The 17,081-nt window shown below is 42.3% G+C and overlaps 1 protein-coding gene across 13 annotated transcripts in view; it reads left to right on the forward strand.

The window, feature by feature from the left end:
• DENND2B (DENN domain containing 2B) overlaps window positions 1–17,081 on the forward strand; it is a 353,709-nt gene that overhangs the window by 67,210 nt on the left and 269,418 nt on the right. For 7 of the 13 annotated variants that reach the window (XM_025189962.2, XM_025189963.2, XM_025189961.2 and 4 more), the window contains exon 2: window positions 12,755–12,844. The gene's annotated coding sequence lies outside the window, so the exon portion shown is untranslated. Of the gene's footprint in view, window positions 1–12,754; window positions 12,845–12,871; window positions 13,471–17,081 lie in introns of those variants that run through there. The other 6 variants (XM_075927977.1, XM_075927976.1, XM_075927984.1 and 3 more) reach the window with 3 other exon arrangements.

Raw genomic sequence — 17,081 nt, forward strand, 5'->3', positions numbered from 1 at the left:
TTTGCCCACCCTTGCTCCAAACACTGCTCCTAACACTGCTCCCAGCAGCTGGAGCAGCACACAGATACTGCCCCCTCCTTCCCGGGCCTCAGGGACTCATGCCAGCAGCTTTGCAGGCCTGATTAGATAACTTTTGAAAAATATTTTGCAGCTGGATTGTGGAATTGCTGAGGCCATAGACGGCCCATGGGCTGTGAGTTTGAGACCCCTGGTCTAGACCATCCCTGACAGGTGTCTGTCCAACCTTCTCTTAAACATCTCCAGTGACGGAGATTCCACAACCACCTTAGGCAACTTAGGCAATCATGTGACTCTGCAGTTGATTACTTGGTAGTTATTTGTTTGAAGTTAATTTGAATTTCAAAGGCTGGGTAAGCATCGTCCCCATAGTACAGATGAAGAAACTGAGGCCAGCTAATTGTGCAAGGTCACACAACAGGTTATTTCAGAGCTAGGAACAAAACTCAGTTCTCTTGGCTACTACTTTGGTGCCCTCTCCACTAGCCTTCCGAAAGTCCTTGTAAAAGGGACTTCACCACCACATATTATGGCAAAAAATTTCCTTCACAGATCTGTCTCGTGAGCTATGACTGTTGTGTTACATTTTCAACAAGCATAGCACTCCCACTGAAACTCATGGGAATTTTATATATGTTGGGAAATAATACAAATTGCAGTCAAGATCCGACATGCAGATGGTGAAAGGGGAATTTCTCCCTAAGCAAACCAAGAGTTAATGATCTGAATCGTATGATTCAGATTTTCCATAAGCTGCTTCCTGTATTGTGGGTACCATCTGTGCTCACAATTAAATATAAGGACACTCATTTGTAAGTTTAAACACAGGCACAATCTGGGTGGTTGCTGAGTGCCTTCATCTCTTACTTTTCTGAGGAATAGTGATAGAAATGTAGCCGTGTTAGTCTGGTGTAGCTGAAGCAAAATACAGGACTAACAAGATGGTTTATTAGATGATGAGCTTTTGTGGGCCAGACCCACTTCTTCAGATCAAATAGTGGAAGAAAATTGTCACAACAATTCGAGAGTTTTCACTGCCTTATGAGATTTGCTCCAATTGGGCAATTAGGTGTAGTTGCAGGGACAACTTTCAGCTCCCACAACAGTGTGTAACTGCCACCAGGCAGAATTGAACCTGGGATTTCTGGTACTTAGTGTAGGAGCCTCTATAGTTTGAGTTATAAAGCCAGCTGGCTTTCAGCTTAGGCTGTAGAGTTCCCTTGTTCTTATCTCTTGCTGTAAGTGGTCTCATTGTCACCCCATAGGACAGTGAACCACACTAGGGCTTTGTCTACACTGCAGGGTTTTGCGCAAGAAGCTTTTTGCGGAAGAGATCAAAAGCGATGTGATTTTGCATGAGAGAGCATCCACACTACATGGACACACTTGCGCAAGAAAGTCTGAGGGCCATTCACACCTGTGCTTTTTGTGATAGGCTTTTTTTGCGCAAGAAACCTCTGTGTAGCATCCACACACACCTTTTTGCACAAGAACTCCTGTGCAAAAAGGAGTCACTCCTCGTGGGGAGAGGAATAACTCTACTGGCAAAATCCCTCTGTCCTGTCAATTTACTGTATATTTTTTTTGTGCAAAAATGAGCTTGAGGTATGGACACTGTGGGTTTTTGCACAAAAACAGCTGGTTTTGCACAAAAACCTTGTAGTGTAGACTTAGCCTCGGTGTGTAGGTTACAATTGCAGAGGAGGTTATTTTATTAAAAGCCAGGGTCTATTTCCCAGTAGGTAAAACTGAGACTTTATTAGCACTTTCATTGTTTTGGCAGGATCCTGAAAAGCCAAAAGCCAGCGTGAGCCTTTTGCTGTGTGTGAGACAGCTGTTAGGCACTTTTCCTGCACAAAGAGGCTCCTATTTAATGTAAGATGTAGACCATGTGGACCATGGGAAATTTGAGGTTTTGGACTAACTACAAAACTGAAATATTTAAGCATATTTCAAATTCAGGTTGTCCTTCAAAAAGCTTTGTTTGCTGACATTTAGGAATTCATTTTAATGTGATTGTTTCATACTGTTTTTTTTTTGCTAACCTTTTCACATATTTGAGGAAAAGGATTTGTAGTGATGACGTGTGAAGACAATAGCAATAAAAGGATACATGCTTCAAAAAGTTACATGTTGTGACAATTCCGTTCTAGTTCAGACATTGTTAGATTCAACTTTATTCCAATGGACTTTTTTTGTGCCTCCTACGTACAAACCTATAAGCGCTGGACATAAGGGTCCTGCTGTGCCCCCTCACACACTTATTTCTATCCTATACATGGTTACTGTTTGGGTCAATGTTTTCTCAGCACCCCCACTATACAAATTGTCCCAGTATTTCTGTACATTCTTGTCTTTCTCAGTATAGCATGGTTGCTGTGTCCAAGGATTTCTGGTGCTTCTGTGTACTGGCTGACTCAGGAGGGCCACAAGAATAATCTTTCTTGTGCTATTTTGGTCCTTGCTCTTCCAGCCTTGGCTGAAATCAGAAAGTGCTGGAGTGAAACAAACAAAATATAACACGAATCAAAATGGTTTTGAACTTGTTTCCAGTTTTACAGGAGCTTGGTTTATTTCTTATTTTTATATGAATTCATGCTTTCATTCCTGTTACTTTGCAGCCTTGTGTCAGTGGGTGGAGACAGGAGGGCCGGGGAGTTAAGAGTTCTTGGGCCAGGAACACAGGGGGACAGAGCCCCTACCCCCTTTTGCTTGCTAACTCAGCAATCTAGCCACTAGGCTACAGGCTGCCAGGGTCCTGGCCACATCTTCCTATTTCTCAGGGTCACTTGAAAGCTTAATTTATTTTATTTCCCAGGCCCTAGCTGATTATTTTATAGGAAGAGCAGAACTTTCATGTTTTTAAAATGATGAATTGACCTGGAGTGCCATGCAGTGTCTATATAGGATCTCAGGGGAGGTAACATGGTTTAGTGTTAGAATGTAAAATGAAATTCTACTTCTGACTCTGCTACTGACCACTACAGTATGACCTCAGGCAAAGCTGATTGATTCTTTTTGTGCCTCCCCTTTTCTATCAGTAAAATGGGGCTGACGCCACCTGAGCGTGCTGAGACCCAGGAATGGAAGGTGCAATGCATGCGCAAACCATATTTTTACTAATTTCCGCTATCCGAAATCAAGGAGAGAAATTGCCCACAGCTGGGAAATCTTGCTGTTATTGATTTTGTTCCCTGGTTGACAGTATGCAAGACAAACTCATAATATGCCTAAGAAAACACATGATATTTTATTGTTCCAAAGGCTAAATAGTGTAGGTGGCTTGAGTTGCCATTCCAGAAATTCGTACTTTCTGATGATGTATGTCCCATGAGATCCCTTCTGTATGTTGGCTATAGTTCACATGGTCACACAGGTCAGCTTTGTGACTCAAGGCATGTCTAAAATAACTCCAGTGCTGTATTTCCTTTCTCCCACATGCAAGCAGTTGCTTTGCAAAAAGAATGGTAACATCAGGCTGACATTTTACCTCTGTTTCCTCGCAGGCTTTTGAAGATAGCATCTGCCCAGTCATCATCAGAGGTTGTGTAAACTTCCCAGTGCACTTTTATAACTATCAAAACGAACCACAAAATGTACTGCAGTTGTTTTTTGCTTTTTCAGTTCAAAGAGAGTGTAGTGTTATTGCATGAGATCATCCTATGTAAACATGGTGATATTTAACTAGACAATCAGCCTCGTAGTTGCTGAGGTTATATTTGGTGTGTTGAAAAGGACATTGTAAGAAAAAACACCCAATCCTGTTCTACTTGGAACAATGGCCCCACCTTACTCAATCAACCCATTCCTTCTTTTCATTGCTGTGCTGACTAAACTCTTACTCATGTCAGCGCCACAGAGTCAACATAGTTACAGCTGTGGTCCTACCACCTTCATCCTTTGGCCCAATACCCGAGTGAAGATCCTTTCTTAGGTGATGCTTCCTTTCCAAAATCCTGGTCCTCCACTGGTTGGTTCTCACAATGTTTCAATCATTCTGTGTTCCCCAGAGAGGGCTCCACTGACCTTAAAGTTCAGGGTAGCATTTGACTTAGGAAACCTATCGCGTCCACTTACATGCTTAGGGCAGAGTTTGCTATACTCACTCCTATTGGATGATACTGTAGCAGCACTTGCTTAGCTCTGCATGCAGTAAAGTTACATCCTTGCTTAGCCTTGCTCCAATTGTGACTCCAGCTGTGGGAGGCAGGGAAGGACAGCAGTGATTTTTCCAATACTCCCCTCTGCCTTGGTGATCAAGTGTGTGGAAGGGGGTGGGAAGAGGGAAAGCTCTGGCTCCACCCCACCTAGTAGTCAGCCAGAATTGAAGGGCAGGTGCAGTGAAGGAGAAGTAACACAGACCAGTGTTTCCCAAACTATGGGCTACGGACCGGTACTGGGCCGCGGGAAAAAAATACCAGGCCTCAGCGTGGCTGCCAGGGTGTTCCGGGCTCCCGGACTGCCTGTGCAGCGCCGGGTTCCCCAAGCCCTCAGCCGGGCAGGGCGGATGCAGCCGTATGTTTCAGGCTCCTGGCTGAGGCATAGTGAGGGTTACCAGGTGATCTCTTATTGCTGGCTGTGGAGGGAGAGGGGGGGTCGGATGTAGGCCGCAGGGAAGCAGGATTGGGGCAGTGTAGCTGCCTGGGGGAGATAGGGAGGGGAACCGGCTGGCCGGGGGCGGGAGCAGTGGGGCTGGCCAGGGGAGATTGCTGGGGTGGGGCGGGGGAAACGGCCAGCAGAAGTCAAATAAGGGCCATTTCCTTTGGTTTTTTAAAAACATACTACTATTTATTTCAACAGAACTATGCAAATGTTTAACTTGTAATATGTGTTCAAGTCCCACTGAAGGGAAAAGGACTTAAGCACATGCTTAATGATAAGGAGGATTTTTTGAGGAGTAATGTTAGTTTGAACCAAGGGATTTGGTTTGAAGTAACGTGTCCTGGTGCTAGGGTTGCCAGGTGTCCGGAATTCACCTGGACAGTCCGGTATTTTCGCCTCCTGTCCAGTAAAAAAAATTCAGAGAATACCGGACACCTAAAATTTCCGGTATTTTCTGATTTTTTCCCCGGACAGGAGGTGAAAATGCCGGGCACCTGGCAACCCTACAAACACTCAGCGCCTGGCCTCCCGTCCCCCCCGCCCCCTCTGAGTCCTTCTCTGGCTCCCAACACCCCCAGCCACCCTTACCTGGTTCCGCAAGGCACAAAATGGCTGCTGACCAACGAGAAGCATTCCCCTGGGTCTTAGTGCTCAACCGCTCCTCTGTTCCTATCCCTGCACTCACTCTTAAAGGGGACATACTGTTTTATTTTACATTTTTTTTTTTTTGCTTAATAAGTCTTGGAGTCCTTTTTTCTTTTTTTGCTCAACCCCCCCTTTTTTTCCCCTTCAACAGAATTTTTTCCCAGTGTTTTTTTTGGGGGGGGGTTGGGGGAGGTTCGGTATTTTTGTTTCAACCATCTGTCAACCCTACCCGGCGCACACTTCCTGGTTTGAATCAGGTGTGATTCGAACTAGCATGCTGGCGAGATCATGCTAATGAAGCGCAGGATATTTAAATCCCCACTTAATCAACTGTTTCGAATGCCTGCATTTGCATCCCTAGTTCGAACTAGGGTGCAAGTGTAGACATACCTTGAGATAGTGAAATCACTGTGGTAATCCAAACACAGTCCTTTGTGGGCTATAAAAAGATGGTAGGATTATCTTTAACTTTATTGTTAAAAGGAATTAATTATTATGAAAATATTAAAGATATTAAATTGATATTGGATTGAGTAGAGACTTGAGTTGAAAGTGTGATATGACCTACACCGGTGTAGTGCCATTGAATCTAATGGAACTTTACACGAGTAGAGTCAATCATAGGAGTAAGTGTTGGTAGGATCAGATTATATTTTTTGTAATATTTTTAAACAAATTGTATTTCAAAGCAATAACCCTATGGGAATTAGTATTGTTTATTTGTATTGCTATGGTGCCTAGGAGTCCTAGCCACAGATCGGACCTCCAATGTATTAGGCATTGAACAGATGCAGGAGGGACTATTTGCTTCATGTACGTGAAACAGGGCATTGTCCCATGGGCTCTGAATATGCCGTATGTGCCCTGTGATATATCACTTATTGCAATTCTCCTGCAGCCTAATACTAAAAATAAGATCCTGATGCTGCATACCCTGTATTCATATGAGAAGTCTCACTGGTGTCAGTGGCTGACTTATGTGAGTAAAGTTTTGCTGGACTGAACCCTAAAACTGCAAAGAGTTACAGGAGTGGGCCTTCAAACAAAGATCAAGAAACATAGTTTTCATCACATTGAACTTTGTTAGTGCCTTGACACAGTGTCTTAACCCCTTACTTCCGTTCCTGCCCAAACAAGTCCCTGATGATAGTGATGTGCTGAGCCCTTCCTGCACTTCCACTCAGGTCAGCCAGAATCTCAGGGTCAGTATTAAATTGCATCAGAATGGGATTTTGACATTCCCTTTACATTGGCATGATTTGTTGGCAGCTGACAATATGGTGCCCCATCCCTTGACTCAGCAAGTGAGGGTATGTCTACACTACAGCACTAATTCGAACTAACTTAATTTGAATTAATTAGTTAATTCGAACTAAGCTAATTCGAACCAGTGCATCTAGACCATTGAGTGGACCCTGAACCGAGGTAAAGGATGGCCGGAAGCAGTGCCAGCAGGGCATCAGATGAGGACTTAGAGCGTGGAGCTGCTGTCTCAGGCTAGCCGAGGGCTGTGCTTAAAGGGACCCGACCCCCACCCCGGACAGACAGTTCTCAGGGGTTTTCCGCTTGCAAAGCAGTCCTGGCTTGGAGTGCACTGAGTGCCCACACTTGGCACATCGCAGCATTCGGCCATCACCCCGGCTGCACTTGCCGCAGGCTGCCACCCGGGGGGGGGGGGGTGGTGAATTGGCGGGCTGCAGGAGAGTTTCCACCCTGAGGAGCCCGCAGAGCCACCCCAGTCCTCTTCATCAGGGGCTCGTACCCCATTCCTCCCTCACATCCTTCCACTTACCCGTCCTCAGCCCCCCTTCCTGATGTACAAAATAAAGGACACGTGTGGTCAAAAATAGAAACTCTCTTTATTGAACAAAACTTGGGGAGACTGGGAAAAGGAGGTGGGAGAGGGGAGGGCAACTAAAATGATGAGGGGTTTGGAACAGGTCCCATATGAAGAGAGGCTAAAGAGACTGGGACTTTTCAGCTTAGAGAAGAGGAGACGGAGGGGGGATATGATAGAGGTCTATAAAAGCAAGAGTGGTGTGGAGAGGGTGCATAAAGAAATGTTCTTCATTAGTTCCCATAATAGAAGGACTAGAGGACACCAACTGAAATGAATGGGTAGCAGGCTTCAAACTAATAACAAAGTTCTTCTTCACAAAGCAAATAGTCAACCTGTGGAACTCCTTGCTACAGGAGGCTGTGAAGGCTAGAACTATAACAGAATTTAAAGAGACGTTAGATAAATTCATGGAGGTTTGGGCCATGGAGTGGTATTAGCCAGGGGGTAGAAATGGTGTCCCTGGCCTTTGTTTGTGGAAGACTGGAGATGGATGGCACGAGACAAATGGCTTGGTCATTATCTTCGGTCCATCCCCTGCAGGATGTTGGCCGCTGTCGGCAGACAGGCTACTGGACTAGATGGACCTTTGGTCTGACCCAGTACTGCCATTCTTATGTTCTTATGTTCTAAGCTCAGGGTCGGGGGTCTCACTGGACCACCTTGATTTTCATGCAAACCTGCTCCTGGGTGGCCAGGCTGGCAGCTATCCTGCCCTAGACGGCCACTTTTCTGTGCCTAGTGCGGAGGTCGTGGACGTTGGAGGCTTCCCCCCAAACCTGGATGAGGTCCACGATGTCCGCACTAGACCAGGCGGGCGCCCACCTCTTGCGGCCCCAGGCAGGCTCCTGGGAGCCGCCAGCCTGGTCCCGGGAAGAGGCGGAGGGCTGGGTGGCAGCGGGTGGCTGGTTCGTGCCATGCCAGGTGCAGGGTCTGCTGGCTGGGTGCTGGCAAGCTTGCACCTGGCACGGGCACGGTAGCCAGCTCGTGCCCCTTTAAGGGCTCCGGGGCCGGGAGGGGGGCAGAAGAGTTTCCCTGGTGGTGCCCAGAGTGGCCGCCAGGGAAAGCTGGGGAGGGCTAGCCTCCCACTAGTTCGAATTAAGGGGCTACACAGCCCTTAATTCGAACTACTTAATTCGAACTAGGCGTTAGTCCTCGTAGAATGAGGTTTACCTAGTTTGAATTAAGTTTGAATTAGCGGTTTGTATGTGTAGCGCCTATTAAAGTTAATTCGAACTAACGTCTGTTAGTTCGAATTAACTTTGTAGTGTAGCCATACCCTGAGAGAACTGACTGCCACCTGAATCAGAGTGTAAAAAGGGAGATTTCTCTGTAAAACACAGCTTCATGGGAGAAATCTGCATGGTCACTTCCGGGTAGAAGGCCAGCCTCCGCTGGTGTGAAGTGGGGTATTTCTACTGAAGTCCATCTTGCTGGTCCAATTCACACCAGTGGAGCATCTGGCTCTCTAGAATGCCAGAGTTGCTGTGAATTAACCAGGTATGTCAGTTCATATTACAGCTTAGCTGTATTTAAATATTTTATATGGATTTTCTTTCCCTTTTTAAAAACGTAGAAACAAAAACATCACGAGGATGTCATAGAGTTGATGCAACAGGTGAGCTTGGTATTTCAAGAGCTAAAGACTGCTCAGACCACTGTGAACAGTTTTGTTTCTATGTTTTAGAGCCCAAATTTAATATAACATGTTCTCACTTAGCTGAAACAATATTTCATGAACCATTAAGAGCCAAATTGACTTCTGTGGCATCTTCTGCTCCTGATTTTTTTTTTTAATTTAAAAAACATTCAGAAAAAAAAAAGCACTCCATCGTGCTTTCTGGACAACCAGATCACATTTCCATTTTTGCTCTTCTTGGCATGGACTCCAGATGCGTATTGCTGAGGAGTTTACTCAGTGTGCTCTGATCCTTTATGATGCACTCAGTACTTGTTTCTGCATGCACTCCTCTGGTGTCTGATTCTCACATGGGGTACTTGGAACCACACTGTGGTCATAAGGCTCTTTCAACCAATTAGAATGAGACGTGTCATAAATAAGCAGAAAACTTTCCCTCTCTCTGTAGGTGGATTGCTTGTTTACCTCTAGTGGGCTCAGTGCTTATACACACAATATATCAAAAAGCCACCATACTTCTTGACTACAGCCTAACCCAATGGCATTTACTAGTATAACCCAGTCATCTGCTGGGTGTGGTCCTCTGTCCCATTTATAACCCCAACAGACTTTGATCATCAGCAGGCAGGATCTAACCTTGAATTTCTGTAGCTTAGTGCATGAGCCTCTAATACATGTTCTAAAAACCACATGCCTCTTAGCTAAGGCAGTAGCAGACTCAGTAGCCACGTGGTCTCATTGCCAGCTGCTGGACAAAGCACCAACCCCAGGAGGAGCACCTTGTGTAACTGCTTTACTATATTTAATTTGTTCGTTGCTGTTTCTGCTGTCACTGCAGGCTCAGATTCTGGCTTGGGCTGTGTATATACTCACTCCCAAATAGCCATGACCAAGTGATGAATTTTGGGATGGAAATTGTCCTGACTCCGGCTTTCCTGCAGTCACAGAGAGGCCAGCAGAGAGGCCATCAGTGGTTAAGCCAGGAAAAAATGTTTTGGGGTGGGACTGGAAAGTCAGGGGATATAATCCATGTGTTTTATTGTGTGCTTACTTGCCAGCCCACCTCCAATCCCCTCTCAACCTGAGCAGATTATTTCTGCTCTTGGCCAGAATTACGTTGGATGATTATGCGTGAATCTTATGGTAACCTGAGTACTTTCATTAATGTGGGCCTATTTGGAGTCATTTAGGGCAGTTTCACATCAGGGGCCAGAGCATGTCCCATAATGTTTGTTCTCTGATATATGTACATGTTTGGCTGTGCATGCTGTATTTTAACTGCTACATTTGTTCTGTACTGTTGACTCTGTGCAACTATATAATGTTTAGAAAATTTTCAGAACAGTGTAAGCGCTCACACACACACACACACAAGCCCTATATACAGAAGGTATATCCATGTGATACACTACAAAGCCATGTGATAAAACAGAGTTGTGCACAATACATTTATTTATGGTGGGCTCATATACTACACTGATGTGAGTCATAGAAATAAATACTCATATAAATAAATTAGACTTGACCTCCACATCTGCCCACTAATCTATCTCCCCAAGATTAATTATAATCTCCCAATGCCTTGAACAGTTCAAACATTCATCATTTAAAAAGAGAGAGAAGGAGAGAATGCTTCCTCCCACTCCTCCACCCCATCTCCAAGATTACATCTGCCTAAGCCCCATAATGGGTATAATTCAGAGTTGGACCAGACACAGCTTTTCTAGGCATAAATATATCATGATTCCATACTCCAATATTTTTGCAGCGCAGATGGACTCTGCACCATTGAGATGCGTAGACTGCCACTCTCTCTTTACTCAGGCATGAACTGAGATATTGGACTTTTTAAAAATTTTGACATTTTTATGACTAAAAAAAAGCTATTTTGGTCATTTTTAGAAGGCTTCCATGGTTCCCTTTGCAGGCTATACAATAGGACACATGGCTAACCAAAGCAGTTGGCTTTGCAAGTGGAAGGCACAAAAGTCCTCCTAATACAATTTTTAAGAACTTCCCTGAAATAGTCTTAAAATCTATTTTCTGCAATATTTGTGAAATATAAAGAATGCAGTATGGTGCAAGATTATTTAAATGTTTCATTGACACTTGTTTAAGAAAACTTAAGATGGGGTAGTTAATATGTGAACCAAATCCAGAACAGACACTTGAATGGATCAAGGAATCTTTTTATTTGCTTATTAATTTCTCTGGATTCTGGACCTTGACTATACCTTGACCACGAAAGCTAAATCTTGACAAAAAGTAATTGACTACCCAGATATAGAATAATTGGTGGCATTGCCATTCATGAAAAATGTGGATTTCCCAAACTTATGTCTATGAAACCTTTATACCATCATTTTCTGTCTGTCTTATCCATAAGACATTTTAAACTACACCATGCCATTGTGAAGTCTTTGTATGCCTCATATATGACAAATAGAGTTTGTAAAACAAAACAAAACAAAACACACACACACACAGCTATATTGGGATTTTTTTGATTCGCACATATATTTGCTAGCTGCCTTGGTTACCATGATCTGGCAACTATTTATAATAATTTCTTGTGTAGCATTTGCTAGATTAGATAAGGATGGTTGCAAATGTCTATTCAATTTTAAGCTATTGATTGGAATAATCTATTTCATGGGTCCCGAAAGTTGTTTCAGGATCCTAAAATGTCTCCTCATACACTATGTGTGGAGGATCATAACATCAGAATGGACATAATAGTGGGGGAAAATGGATTAAGCGTACTTATTTTATGCTCCCTTACTAAATGTTTCAGTTTCACATTTTACGTCCTCTAGGGGGAGTGTTGCTTATATTGCATGTGCTGTGCAAACTGGAATCATACAGCCTCTAAAATGCTTTTTATGGAGTTTTTAAAACTTTCAGCACTGTCTCTAATTAAATCCTAAAAAGAGGAAGTCTCCAAACCATAATACCAAGTTTGAAAACTTCAAGCTCGATTGTGCTTCCACTTAAGTGTAAGTTCCCATTGAGTTTTAACAACCGGGGGGAAATGTCCCCTTGTTTTTACTGACCTAGTAGCTTAAAAAACCTCCCAAGAATATTTTTATCTTGATCACAACCAAGATGGTCACTGTGAGTACTATGCAAAACTGCCCGTCATTTAAAGGGACACCTTCAAGCTGTGTTTTGTTGTGGAAAATAAAAGATATATTTTTGTTTATGCTTGAAATTAGTTTTATTTTACAGAGGTTACAAAGACATTTTCATTATCAGTTCCAGTGAGTTATCTCTCTGATATAATTGCTATGAAACAGAGCTCTGGATTCACTGGGTGTCAGTGAGTTTGGGGTGAAACCCATTTAACTATAGGATGGATATAAGAAAAACACTATGAAAGGTAGCAACAAAAAGTCCTATTTCAGAAATGTGATTTTATCAGAAGTCTGTATTTCATGGCTGCGAAATAGGTCTTTGAGGATTAAAATCTCTCTCATGGTAATATTGATTATTGTTGAGGAATGCCTTTAAATCTGTTGTATGTGATTTCTATTCACAGGTGGGCACTGTGAATACTTTGGGGTCTTTGTTTTTTAAAAAAGGAAAGGTTTAATCCTTTGAAAGTAACTGGCATTTGATTTTGAAGCTGGCTTTAGATTTTAAATGTGGGTTTTAATATTATTGGTCAGTGGGAAGAGGGGAAAAGAATTTGTTTATAGATCCATGGATGTTGACATTGATGTGTACATGCAAAAATATCAGTAATGCTGGCAGTCCATAAACCTTGCATCCTGCCAACATCCTAAACCTAAAATGCAGTGTGTGACAAACACCCACCATGGGGAACTCCAATTCATGAAAGATGTGATAAAAATGGGGGGTAGGCAGTACATCTGCATGGAAGGTAAATAATCTAGGCAAATAGTTACAGTGATGTCTTTTAACATGAGGGTCTTTTGTGAGGTAAAGATGGTCTCTTCTATTTCATAATCTTTGTACATTCCTGATCCACGGATTTTTCTTCTTCATTACAGAAACATGAAAGAATATAGGAAATCCTGTCTTGACCACCATGAATACATGAACTAATTAAGCTGCTCACAAGGTACTGGGCAGACAGTAAGGTAAGCCGGCATCTGTGCCAAGAGCTTTTCATGTAATCTGCATGATTGTATTTTGCCAAAGCCCCAGTACTGCAAATATCAAATGTATATTAAGCTAAGCAAAGACAAACCATGTTCCAGGTTAGAATACAGCAGATTTGTTTTTTATTTTAAGATTTTTTGCAACCAAACTACCTTCTCCTTCCCATGGAAAAAGTCCACAAAACACTGTGTTGTTTTTGAAAAGGCAGTATCTTTATAACCACAACAATCAATTCGAAAACAATGCTCTGCTACTCAAACTGACTTCAGGAGAGGTCGGGAGGTGGGGTGGAATGCCTGAAAAACTCAGTTGATGAAAAGGCACGCTGTTTCATGGGTGCCTCCCAGAATTGTGACTCTGTGTGTATGTGTGTGTGAGTGAGAGAGAGATCTCCATGACAACTAGTCTGGCCAGTCTGTGTTCCTTGCAATCATTTTAACTGGAATCAGTGCTGTGAAAGGTCACATGAAGGAGTTGTGGGAAGCACAGCAGGTATTAGTCCCTAAACTACTGGTTTTTCAGTGCCTTAGCTAATAGGACAAAGTTTTGTCTGGGAAATACAAAACCAAGAATGGAGTGGAAAGGGAAATGCTGCAAGTTTCAGGTAATAAAAACTCCCCTTTATTTTTTATCTCTTTGAAAGCTTTTCCGTGGTGTTTACTTCAAGTTGAATGACTGTTAGTTTGAAATCCATGGCTCATGGGAATGTCCCAACAGTTGGATTCTATTAAGCAAAGAAGGGTAAAACATTGCAATTTTTCTGAATAAAAAACCTTTTTGGTTATTGAATTGAATGTAAGGGGATGCAAAAGTGTTTGTAAATAAAAGTTCTAATGAAGGGCCATATCTTCACTTCAGGAAAATGCAATTTTATGGGAGGACTCCTAGATAACAAAGACATTGAAAATTACAATAGTCATGTTTAGATCCGAGATTATTATTTAAGTATTGAAGTAATAGAGTTCAGCAAGCTGTTTGTTTTTCTTTCTTTTTGAATGTTACCATATCTTTCTTATGTAATGAGAAAAATAAATGGCTTACAAAGCAATTTAAGCATAATTTTTGAAACCTCCACACTTTTTGATCTTCGCACAGTTTGAAGAATGGATTGTTTTAGAGTTTCTTCTGGGTAGAGTTTCTTCTTCTTCTATCTCAGATTGCTTTACTCAAATGTGTCCTGGATACTGGTAGTCTGGTTTGATACAAGATTTTCTTACAGAAATTTTGTCTTGTTGCTGGTTATAGGAGTTTTTTTACAGTGAAAATTTTAAAATGAGTTGTTTTAAAACCAGCAATAAGAACCTTTTTTTTCTTTTGTTAGTTTTTTTTTCTTTTATTAAATATTGTAAATGGGATCAACATTATGCTGGTGTGACTAGTATCTTTAATGGAGAATACCTGAACATTAATTTAAAATCCTATGCTTAGTAATGGCATAACCCAGGGTAGGAAAATTTATGAAAATTCTTGTTTCTCAGACACCACAAAAACACACTGAACTGATGACCATGACCTTCAGATTACATTGTCCACTACATTGCTTAAAACACCCATCTACTTCTCCATACTCTTTTTTTATAACTACTTTCTTTTGAGCATTTGTGTCTTGATTCACAGTTCATTGAAGTCAATGAGAGCATTCATTTTGGCTTCAAAGGGCATTGGATCTGGCCCTTTTTGATACCATCTCGGCCTCTGTTTCAATCTTTGACAGAGGGTCTTTTGTGTTCCCTCAAACAATGAAATACACTTCTGATTGGCTTAAGGGTGTCCGCTAGCCAAATCAGAGATAATGCTGATGATGCCTGTTTCCGCTTTCAGTTAGTGATTGTAGGGGGAAAACATGGAATAAATGGAAATTAGATCTCTTCTGCTTACTCCCCACAAAAAGTCTTGTGTTCATATCTTGATCAAAAAGCGTTATCAGTTGCACTTCAAGGATGAATTTCAGTAATGCTTTAGCAAGCAAACACTGAGGTCACTCTGATCTGTCAACAGCAAACTTCAGAGCGAGAAAATCTTATGCTGAATGTAATGTTGCCATGACACGTACACAGTAGCTGGTAATTACCTGTCTGTCAATTAAGTACCGATCCTCCTTCAGCAACTGTTTTTAGACTGTCAGATTTAATCCATTCTGTGTTTTGTTAATGCAATACTCCTTTCAATATCAAGCCATCAATTACTTAATCAACTTTTTGATATCACTATATCAAATATATTTAAACATATTTGCTAATTGTTTGGGGGCAGTTGGATGTAAGGAGTATTTTTTTTAAGAAGGAGGATGACCAATGTGTTCTTTACCATATTTAATCAGAAACCCATTTTTTGAACATGACACGTATACCACTTGTAAGCTACATGTTGAACAATGGTTTACACAAACAAATGCTAAGTATGCAAAAAGAAAATCTCCTGCCTGTGCAGTAAGTGCAGAAAGGCTATCGAGCTCTGACATGTGTAGAGGCTGGCTGGAAAATTGAATTGTCATTCAAAATTAAGGTAATAAATGTCATGTTGGTCTCTCTAGTCGATTAACTGATAAGCAAAAGCTTATAGGTTAATGCAATAGACTACACGCATTTCTCCCCCACCCCTTGCCAGTACATTTTTTAGCAGGCTGGCCAGCAGCCCAGCTCAGTCCTGGCTTGCCCTGGCTCCTGGACCTAACCCCGCTGCAGCTCTGCATTTAAAGTGTATTAGGAGCCAGGCAGGCAGGCAGCCTGGCTCAGTTACGGCTCTGATCCCTCCGGACAGGGGCTGCCCAGGGACTATAGACTAGCCGACTAACTGATAAGATTTCTTGAGATTAATCATTCAATTAACCGATATTTACCATCCCTACTTTGCTGGGGTGTTTACCTATCTGAGTACTGCCATAACTTTTAACCATTGCAAGTGGTAAACATCAAGATTTTAATGGTGCCCTGTGCAGTGCAGGATTGGTCCAATGCAGAGAGCACTGAACACACTAACTAACCTTTCAGCCTCTACCAAATGACGCTGAGGGATCTAACCACATGACTTCCCATGAGTGTAATGGGAGAAATGACATTAAATCATCAGTGAACCTTTTGAAAACATATAGGGTCCTCATTTCCCCCAGCTCTGTGATTGCACTTCTCTGAAAAGGCTTAGTTTGGTTTTTTTGCTCTCCTGCCCCAAAGGCTTATTTTAACTTAAGAATCAAAAATAATTCAAGGAGGAAGGGATACTAAATATGCTCTGTGATTAATCCCCAAAGCCAAGGAAGTGACAGTAGAATTGAGAGGCAAGGTGGACTTGTGAGGCACTAGAGAGGGATTCAGGAAACTTATGTTCTCTTCCTGACTCTGCCACCAAACTTGAGCAAGTCACTTCCCCCCTCTGGGCCCCTGGCTGTTTAGATTGTAAGCTCTTTGGGGCTTGGATTGCCTTGTATCGTGCGTGTACAGTATTTAATACAAAGGGGCCTCAGTCTTGCTTAGAGCCTCTAATACTGTAATATTAAGAAGACTCATGCATGAATAGTTGAACATGAAGACGAGTAACAATTATGATTACAAAAACCCTGCTAATTACTTTCTAAGGGGTGTCCAACTTCAGGATCCCTGAATTTGGAACACAAAATAGCAACAGTAAGCTCTCCCCTACGAGTCATTAATCATATCGCTGTGAAAGGGGGCAATCAGATTTACATTTGGCCTTAGTGGTACAATGATTATATTTATCAAATCAGAGAGCAGAGACACTAGTTCAATACTTCTGTTTCAGAGTCCTCCGAAACGGTATCATGAGTCTCATTTTTGTTGGTATGAGACAGGTAGTCCTGTGATACAGCTGTTTGTCACCGCCTGGCTTCTTAGTGCTGCTTCCTCATCTGAAGTAATATTGCTGTTTAAAGGGACTTCATCTCCTTTAGTCTGAAATTTAAATTATTTTACCCTTCCCCTCTTTTAAACAACTTTTAAATGAATCTGTCCTTTCCAAAATTGAGAGTCATTGGTCCTGAGTCTGACCTCCTGTATGACCCAAGCCCTGGCATTTCGTTCAGTGATTTGTGCATTGTGCCCAGTAACTTAGGGTTGACCTGAACACGCTGACTTGACACCCCAGGAGACCCAACACTGTCATTCCAGGAACCTGTAAAGAGAGAACAAGCAGCGGCAGCTCAAGATTCTACACACAAGCCTGCCAATGTGACATAGCTCTGATTGTGGTATCCCTACTTTG

This window comes from Pelodiscus sinensis, chromosome 4 (genome assembly GCF_049634645.1).
Source record: "Pelodiscus sinensis isolate JC-2024 chromosome 4, ASM4963464v1, whole genome shotgun sequence".
In the NCBI taxonomy this organism is placed as follows: Eukaryota; Metazoa; Chordata; order Testudines; family Trionychidae; genus Pelodiscus; species Pelodiscus sinensis.